Source organism: Pinus tabuliformis, chromosome 6 (assembly GCF_031772625.1).
Source record: "Pinus tabuliformis cultivar Carrire ecotype Pingquan chromosome 6, CPIR1, whole genome shotgun sequence".
Lineage (NCBI taxonomy): Eukaryota > Viridiplantae > Streptophyta > Pinopsida > Pinales > Pinaceae > Pinus > Pinus tabuliformis.
The window spans coordinates 1,436,652,935-1,436,661,075 of NC_142292.1; positions in this window are offsets into that span (position 1 = coordinate 1,436,652,935).

Consider the following 8,141-nt stretch of genomic DNA (forward strand, 5'->3'; position numbering starts at 1 on the left):
CTTGTCAGGAAGGTACTATGATAACAAATCGAAGGAATTCTATGAACTAAAGATGGGATCAATGTCAAATGAGGAGTATACGACCAAGTCTATGGAGTTATTGAGGTATGTATTGTATCTTAAAGATGATAAGGGAAAAGTTTAGATATTTTTCAATTGATTCCAATTAACATTTAGAGATCATATTGAGTATGATGAGCCTCAGTCACTTGAGAAAGTTATTTGGAAATTGAAGCAATATTATGAGCAGTCAAAGTGTAATACAGAACTGCAACAAGGCTATAAAGGGAAAGAAAAATATAAAGGTAAATGGCAGCTGAAAAGAAGAAGGCCTCAAAATGCAAGTGAGAAAGAAAATGTTGCACCTTATAAGAAGTTCAATGTAGTAAGAGAGGGAAATGGGTGATAGCCTGGAGGGCAACAAAATAGAGGCGATGATATGGGATTATTACAGTGTTAGATATGTCACACAGGTATTCATCATCGATGTAGTGAGGGTACATGGTTATCTAAGGAAGGTGTTAGACAGGGATGCTAAGTTCACTTCCAAGTTTTGGAGGAGTATTTTAGAGGTTTGGGGACAAATTTGGCCTTCAACACATCTTATCATCCTAGACAGATAGAAGACAAAGAGGGTCAACAAGATATTGGAGGACATGTTGATAATGTATGTAATGCATCAGTAGATGATATGGGAGGAGAACCTTCCACTGGTTGAGTTCACATATAATAATGGTTATCGAGAGTCACTGGGGATGATTATGTTTGAGGCACTCTATCGAGAGACTTGTAATACTCCCATCACTCGGAGTGATCCAGTGAATAGGGTGTTAATTGGACTAGATATGTTGGCAGAGGTGGAACAAGAAATGTAGGTAATCAAAAAGAATCTAAAGGCAACACAAGAAAAACAAAAAATTTATGTAGTTCAGAATAGGATGTTTAAGGAGTTTCTTGTTGGGGAATAGGTGTATTTGTGTATCAATTTGAAGAAGATATCGCTGATGATTGGATCTATATGTGCCAAGATTGCACCTTAGTTTTTGGACATTTCAAGATTCTTCAAAGGATTATACCAGTAGCCTATCGACTCACATTGTCTCTGACAGTGAAAGTCCATGATGTTTTCCATGTGTCCTTTCTTAGGAAGTATGCTAAAGATGTTGATCATGTGATTAACTCGTTTGTATTGTTGGTGGAGCTAGAAGAAGAATTCTAGTTGAACCTTAATGTATTTTGTAGAGAAATATGCACATGCTCCAGAACCAAGAAATCGAGTAGGTTAAGGTGCAATGGAAGCACTTTGGGCCCAATGAACCTACATGGGAGATTATGGATTAGATGTGGGATATGTGTCCTTCTCTATTCGCTAGGTAAGTGAATGTTTTGGTATATGTTTTAGTGTGATTTTTTGGTATATGTAAAAATGGATATGGATGTAAATATTGTTATGAGCTATGTTACAAGTCTCCAATAAGCAGTATGGGTGTCATATCATTATGGTTGTCATGTTGTTTTGCTTCTCAGTAGGTTTATCATTGTAAATACTACAACAAGCTAAGTTATAAAGCTCCATGGGTAGTATGTTTTTCTTTTCAATAGTCTTGTTGCTTGGAGGTATCATTGAACATCGAGGATGGTGTTCCCCAAAGGGGGAGGGTTTTGTAACAACCCTAGTCAAAATTCCATGTGCTAAAGTTAATATTGGAAAAATAATAACCGTGGTCATGGGACACGTATTCCAAGTTGAATGTTGGGAAAAATCATCCTAGTTTGGGTGTTAATTTTGTTTATGGTTAAGGAAAATGGCAAAGGAAATGGAAAATGATTTGGAAATGAAAAGTGGCATTAATTAACATTTTATTATGAAAATAATGGAAATTAGGAGGAAAGGAAGGTGAAAGGTCATAGGTTGCATGTGAGGAGGAAAATGAAGGAAAATAATGGAAAATGAAGAAAATAGAGGCCTCATTAATAAAAAGGCTTCTGAGGATCAGTTGGTACCTTTTTTTTAGTTTAGTTTTGGAGCTATCTCTCTCTCTTGGAAATTCAGAGAATTCTTGAAGCACTCTAGCATTGGACCAAGGAAAGCGAAGGAAGCACAAAGAAGGCAAAGAGAAGCAATGATCAAGCAAGGAAGAGAAGGATCAGGTAGTTACAATAGGTATACCTGTAGGTATTGAGTTGCATGTATGATTTCTTTTTTAGTTTTAGCATGCCTGGTACATGCATGTGTGTTTTTGGTTCTCTTGTTGTCATTGGCATGGGTTTTTCCAGGTGTGTCAATGTTCCTCAACCCTGCCTTTCCATTTTTGGATAGCGATGGTGTGATGGATTTCCCTTAATTTTTTTGAGTTGGATTGTCGGATGAACTTAAAGTTGAGTGGGGTGGTCTTAATATTATTCACAGGGCCTAATAATCTTGGGATGGGATACCCTGTAAATCCTGGTTGCGAACACCTCCATTGAGCCTAGGAATCCCTTCGCAATTTATATAGTAAATCTCAGAGGTGAATACCTTTGATTGGGCCTAGGAATCCCTTAACTGGTAATTGCGGGATACACTATAAATACTAGAGGGTGGTGATCCCATAGGCCTAGGAATCCCTTGACTGGTAATGGAAGGATACATGGTAAAGTTGATAGGTTGATACAAATGAATTCCTCACAATTTAGTTGGAGATACCCAGAGGCATTTTTTCTTGTTGAGGGCCTAGGGATTTGGTGGGGATTGTGGTAAAGCCTAGTTGTATTGATGAGGGTTTGGGCCTAGGAGTCCCTTGGAGGGATATATAGTAAAGCCTGAGGAAGCCTTGGTTGGTTTTGTTGTGAGTCCCACATTCATGCTTGGAATATGGCATAAGGGTGATTGACTAAAAGAAATATTTGGTTTAACTCATTCTATGGATGAGTGGTTCAAGGCAGTCCCAGACTTAGTTAGCTTATGCATTCGTTAATAATAGATCCTTTTCCTTGGTATTTCATGTGTAAAAATATTGGTTCATATGTGATTCTTATAGTTGTTATGTCCGTTATTTCTATTGGTTATAAGTATGTTTTATGACAGACTTGATGTATGGCTCTCACCATGTTTTGATTAGAAAATGGATGTACAATAAATATATGACTTAGTAGATGATAATGTAGCTATTATGATAAGGAATCAATTCTTCTTTATTAATCTCAGATAATTATGAGATCCCTATGCTTAAATATGTTGTTATGACCTGTAGATTACATATTTGTGACATGTCTGAAGAAATGTTTGTCATGGCTAGTAGGGGTCATATCATGTACTTGTATGAATGATTACATTATTATCATTATTCAATTATTATTTACCATTTATGAAGGTTTCATGAACTTATGGGCAATGGAATGATACCTATCCGTGAAAAAGTGGCTCAAAATCTAGGGTCACTAACATAAAACTATCTGAAAAAGTCCACAGTCGTTGGCATGCATTGCCTTGGGAGCAGCTAGAAGGCATTAGTCACATGCATGGCTTTTCGTGGGAGTGGCTAAGGGTCGAGATCAGTAAAATCTCTATTTGTCTCAGGGTTAAGCACCTGGAAGGGTTGGTTGCCTCCTGAAGGGTGTATAGCTCCTAAGGAAGGTTAGATTGGTTGGTTTTGTCGGTTCCACTTCCTTAACTGTACGTGGGGATTTGAACCACATCATAGTAGCCTCTCGTCACATGTTTATCCCAACAGACTGGTTAACTTGAGTAAATGTGGGAGGAGGGTGTTAGACCCAAAACATCTAAAATTGGTGCTACTATTTTCTAGTTTTTCTTTCTACTTAGAATCTTTATGAGCCTTTCGTGTTCAGTACTAGCTTTCAACAATTCTTCATTATCCGCTTTAATACTAGCTAGCTCTACATTCATACCCTTTACAATTTCTAACAACTCTACTATGTGTGATAATGCCTCCTAACCTAGCTGTACCCAAATTTCCTCTCCCTTGCGAGGTCTTGAAGACGATTTTTCCATAATTGTTCTTTACTTTGATCCTTACTCTCTCTCTATGCAAGACAACATTTTCTTTGTTAATTTCTAGCTGTGATCTGGCTCATACTTCTCAATGTTGTAACCTATGCTCTAACACCACATGTAATGTCCCTATAAATTGTACACTATATATATATATATCTATCTATATATATATATATATATATATATATATATATATATACACACACACACACACTTAATTAATTATGGACATAATATGGATTGGCATAATGGAGTGAATGTATTCCAAAACAAAATTTCTTCTTCCCCTACATAAAATGATTTATTAGTTTTAGAAAACACTTAAACAATTTGTATTTTTGTTCTTGGTTGGATGTAGTCATCAAGGTTATTGGTGGACTAATTGTTTCTAAGTAATGTAATATAAATTGTTGCATAACTATGATGCACATAGAAGTATGCAACCACCAAAGGTCTTCACCTAACATTAGTAAAGCTACTTTATATATATATATGGTATCAAACTATAAACATTAGGTTCCATACTATTTATGAGATTCATGTCTTCCACATTGTAATACTTGTGCTTTGTTTTGTTTGATAAATTTTCGCACAAAATATTCTCATGGCGAGAGTTAGCAACCCTTGCTTTACTTAAGGTGTTTAATTAAATTTTATTAAGTCTATCTGGTTTCGTTCTTTACCCTTCATTACCACACTTGGAGTTTTTGTCGCGGGGTTCATCGGTGGTATGTCTAACATGTAGGACATCATATATGGGTGACCCAATTTCCTTGAGGTAATCGATGATGATCACAACCTGAAGGACAATCTAATCATATTAACTACATCATGGGCTAGCCATTCCTCTTTGTACTCTGATCTACAGGCCAATGTTTTTGCTAGCACTTAAACTATGCAACTTCCTCACTCCTCTGGTTATGATTTATTTGTTTCTTACATGGAGAACTTAGGTTTTTTTCCCTTACTATATGGTAGTGCATGAAGGTTCATTGGTAAGTGAGGAACCGTTCTTAACTCTTATAAAGGGTTATTAATTTGTCTTAGGTTTTATCTTTGACTTCCAATGCATGGAAGAGATGGCTAATTATAATTTTTCTTTGGTATATCTTACAAGTCCTTTCAAGAATGATCATGAGAGTCATTGGCAATCCGAAAATTTGTGCATGGTTTACCCCTCCTCAAAACATTGTATCCTTTGACGTATTTTTATCAAGGTCTTTGCAAAGAGACTAGCTGACTCAGGGTTTTTTATGGTAAAATGAATAACCTACTTAGGGTGTTGTTATGGAAAATAGAATAATTGACTTAGGGTTTCATCTCACATAATTCAAAAAAATTCTCCCCTTAAAGAGATTAGCCGACTTAGGGTTTTCTTATGGTAAAATGAATAACCTAGTTAGGGTTTTGTTATGGAAAAGAGAATAATTGACTTAGGGTTTCATCTCACATAATTCAAAAAATTTCTCCCCTTAATTTCTCTCTTAGAATTCATAATAAGGGTTATTCTTCCCTCAAATTCCACTTTGTATTTTGGTTGCATACATGGTGTGAAATATTACCAAGGGTACAAGAGGTTTCCTTTAGTAATAAACCCTTGATATTCCATTATTAAATCCTTATTTCAGATACTAGGGTTTATATCACTCTTCGTATAATATTCTTCTTCTTATTACCAATGAGTATCTAAGACTCAAGCCTTAGTTATTGTTAATGTTGGGAACAATGATAATAATGAGCGGGGGGGTGGGGGGCGGTGAATCAATATTATGGATGATTTTAAACATTTTATGACAATTTACATTTTTGATTAAAACTTGGCAACCATCCATATAATGAGCAGCAATATGAAATCAACAAACAATGACACACCATGAGCATGATACACTTGGGACACGAGGTTTTACATGGAAACAATTTCGGGAAAAAACCACCAAATCTTGTTGTAGTTATTGATGTAAATAAGAGAACATACTCTATTACATCAATCTATCTTTGGAGCACCCACTCACAAGAAGCACCATCTCCATTTGATTGTTTGCTAGCACTAACTAGTAGAAAGCACCAACTCCCTCTTTTTGTAGACACCTGTCCAGCTTACCAGAAACACCATGTGAGGCACCGACCTCACGGATTTTGTTGCAAGCACCAACTTGCAGCTCCTTGGATTTTTACAAACCAACCTGCAAGAGGCAACAACCCCCAAGCCTTCTCAAGTACCTGCTAGAGATGGAAGTACAAACATCTTGTATGCAGGAACCAACCCACACTCAAATAGGACATATATGTTCTCTATAATTGGTATCCACTATATCTGATCTCAACTTTGTTTTCTGCTCACTCTGCTTACTTTGCACACTCTGCAACAACCCATTGTTCTGCTCAATAGTAGTCATGTTAGGTCCCCATAATAATAGTGATTACCCCATTACTATTGTAGTTGTATCTCTTATTAATATTTTTGTGCCCCTATTGTCCCCATATTGTTATCACTGTGCCCCATAGAATCCCTCTATTGTTATTTTTGTGCCTTTATATTATTATTGTTAGGTCGATTCAGTTATATTGTGACTCCTTAGACTTATATATACAGAAAGGAGGTTTTATCATTCGAATCATCAAAGAATCATTCATTTGTGTAATGTAAAGGAGGTTTCCCCGTCAAAGAGGCTGAATTCTAAGGTGTTGATCCATCTTTTCTATCTTTTTGTGCGCTGCTTTCATAACATTGGTATCAAAGCTTTGGATTCTAGGGTTTCGCTGCTCCAAATAGGTCATCGTGGCATTTTCGCTATAACCTTTTTTTCGCGATGTTTCAGAAGCGAAAGAAAAAACCCATTTGAGATGAAATCATACTAAACATCAGGTCCAAATTTTAGAGCTTTTCGCGCTATATTTGCGGAGATATGGTTTGAGGAAGTTGGTCTTTTTGCAGACTCCTGAATTACATTCCAAATAGGTGACCTAGGGAAAATTGTCGTAAATTTCTCTTTAAGCATCAGATTGAAATTTCGTAGGAAGGTATAGAAACATGACAGACTGTAGTTTCTTGTATATATTTTTCAGAGCCAAAGGTCAAAACAGGGACACGTGGCACGTCATACAAGTTCGCTCTATTGAACTAGTCTATAATCAGGCCACTGTGGGAGATTTGGCATAAATCTTCCTTGGAGAATCCAATTTGGATCAGACTGGTGGCACTAGAAAGAGGACACAAAGGGCTACTGCAAGTTGCAATTTCAGAATGGATGTTCTGAAATTACAGAGATACATCAGAGGTAATATCGAGCTCCTACAAAGTGAAAAAAGGTGTGTAGATTTTTTTAAATTTTTGCTTAAGCTTGATTTGAAAAATTATTTTGAAGGAATTCAAAGGGCATAGTAGAGAATTATTATTGGTAACTGATGCCCTGAGGAAAGAAAATGTAAACACCTAGTAAGAAACCTGAAAGCTCTAGCATGACTCATGAAGAAGAGGAAGAAATGCTACATGATATATCAAAATTACAAGACCAAGTGCAACAAATGTCACTCTCACAAAATCTAACAGAAGCTAAGATAAATGGCGTGGAATGTAAGATAAAGGGCATGGAAGCTAAGATTAATGGTGTGGAAGCTAATATGGACAATTTGAAGATAGATTTGAAGATATATTTGAAGACAGGCATGACAGATTTGAAGACAGATTTGACAAATTTTCTATAAGAAATACTTACTAATGGTGAAAGGGTAGTAAAGGAAACTCATGATGCAAACAAAAGAAATGTTAATCATGATTTCATAGACTCTAATGTTGGATGGAAGACCCACCATATTCCAAAAATAAATATGAGGAAGTTTGATGGCAAGGATCCCACAACATGGATATTACAGATGGAGCAATTTTTCGATCTCAATAATGTGAAAAACACACAAAAGGTACGTATTGCAACTTTATGTTTGGAACCAAATCAGTTTGTATGGTATCAATGGCTTTGCTCTAGTAAACAAATTATCACTTGGGTAATTTTTATGGAAGAATTGACAGCACATTATGAGGATACAAAAAGCAACACTTTTTTTAGCCAATTGATAAGTCTCAAACAAAAGGGTTCAATAATGGAGCACATTGAGGAGTTCCAAAAATTTAACATAAGGGTAAAAA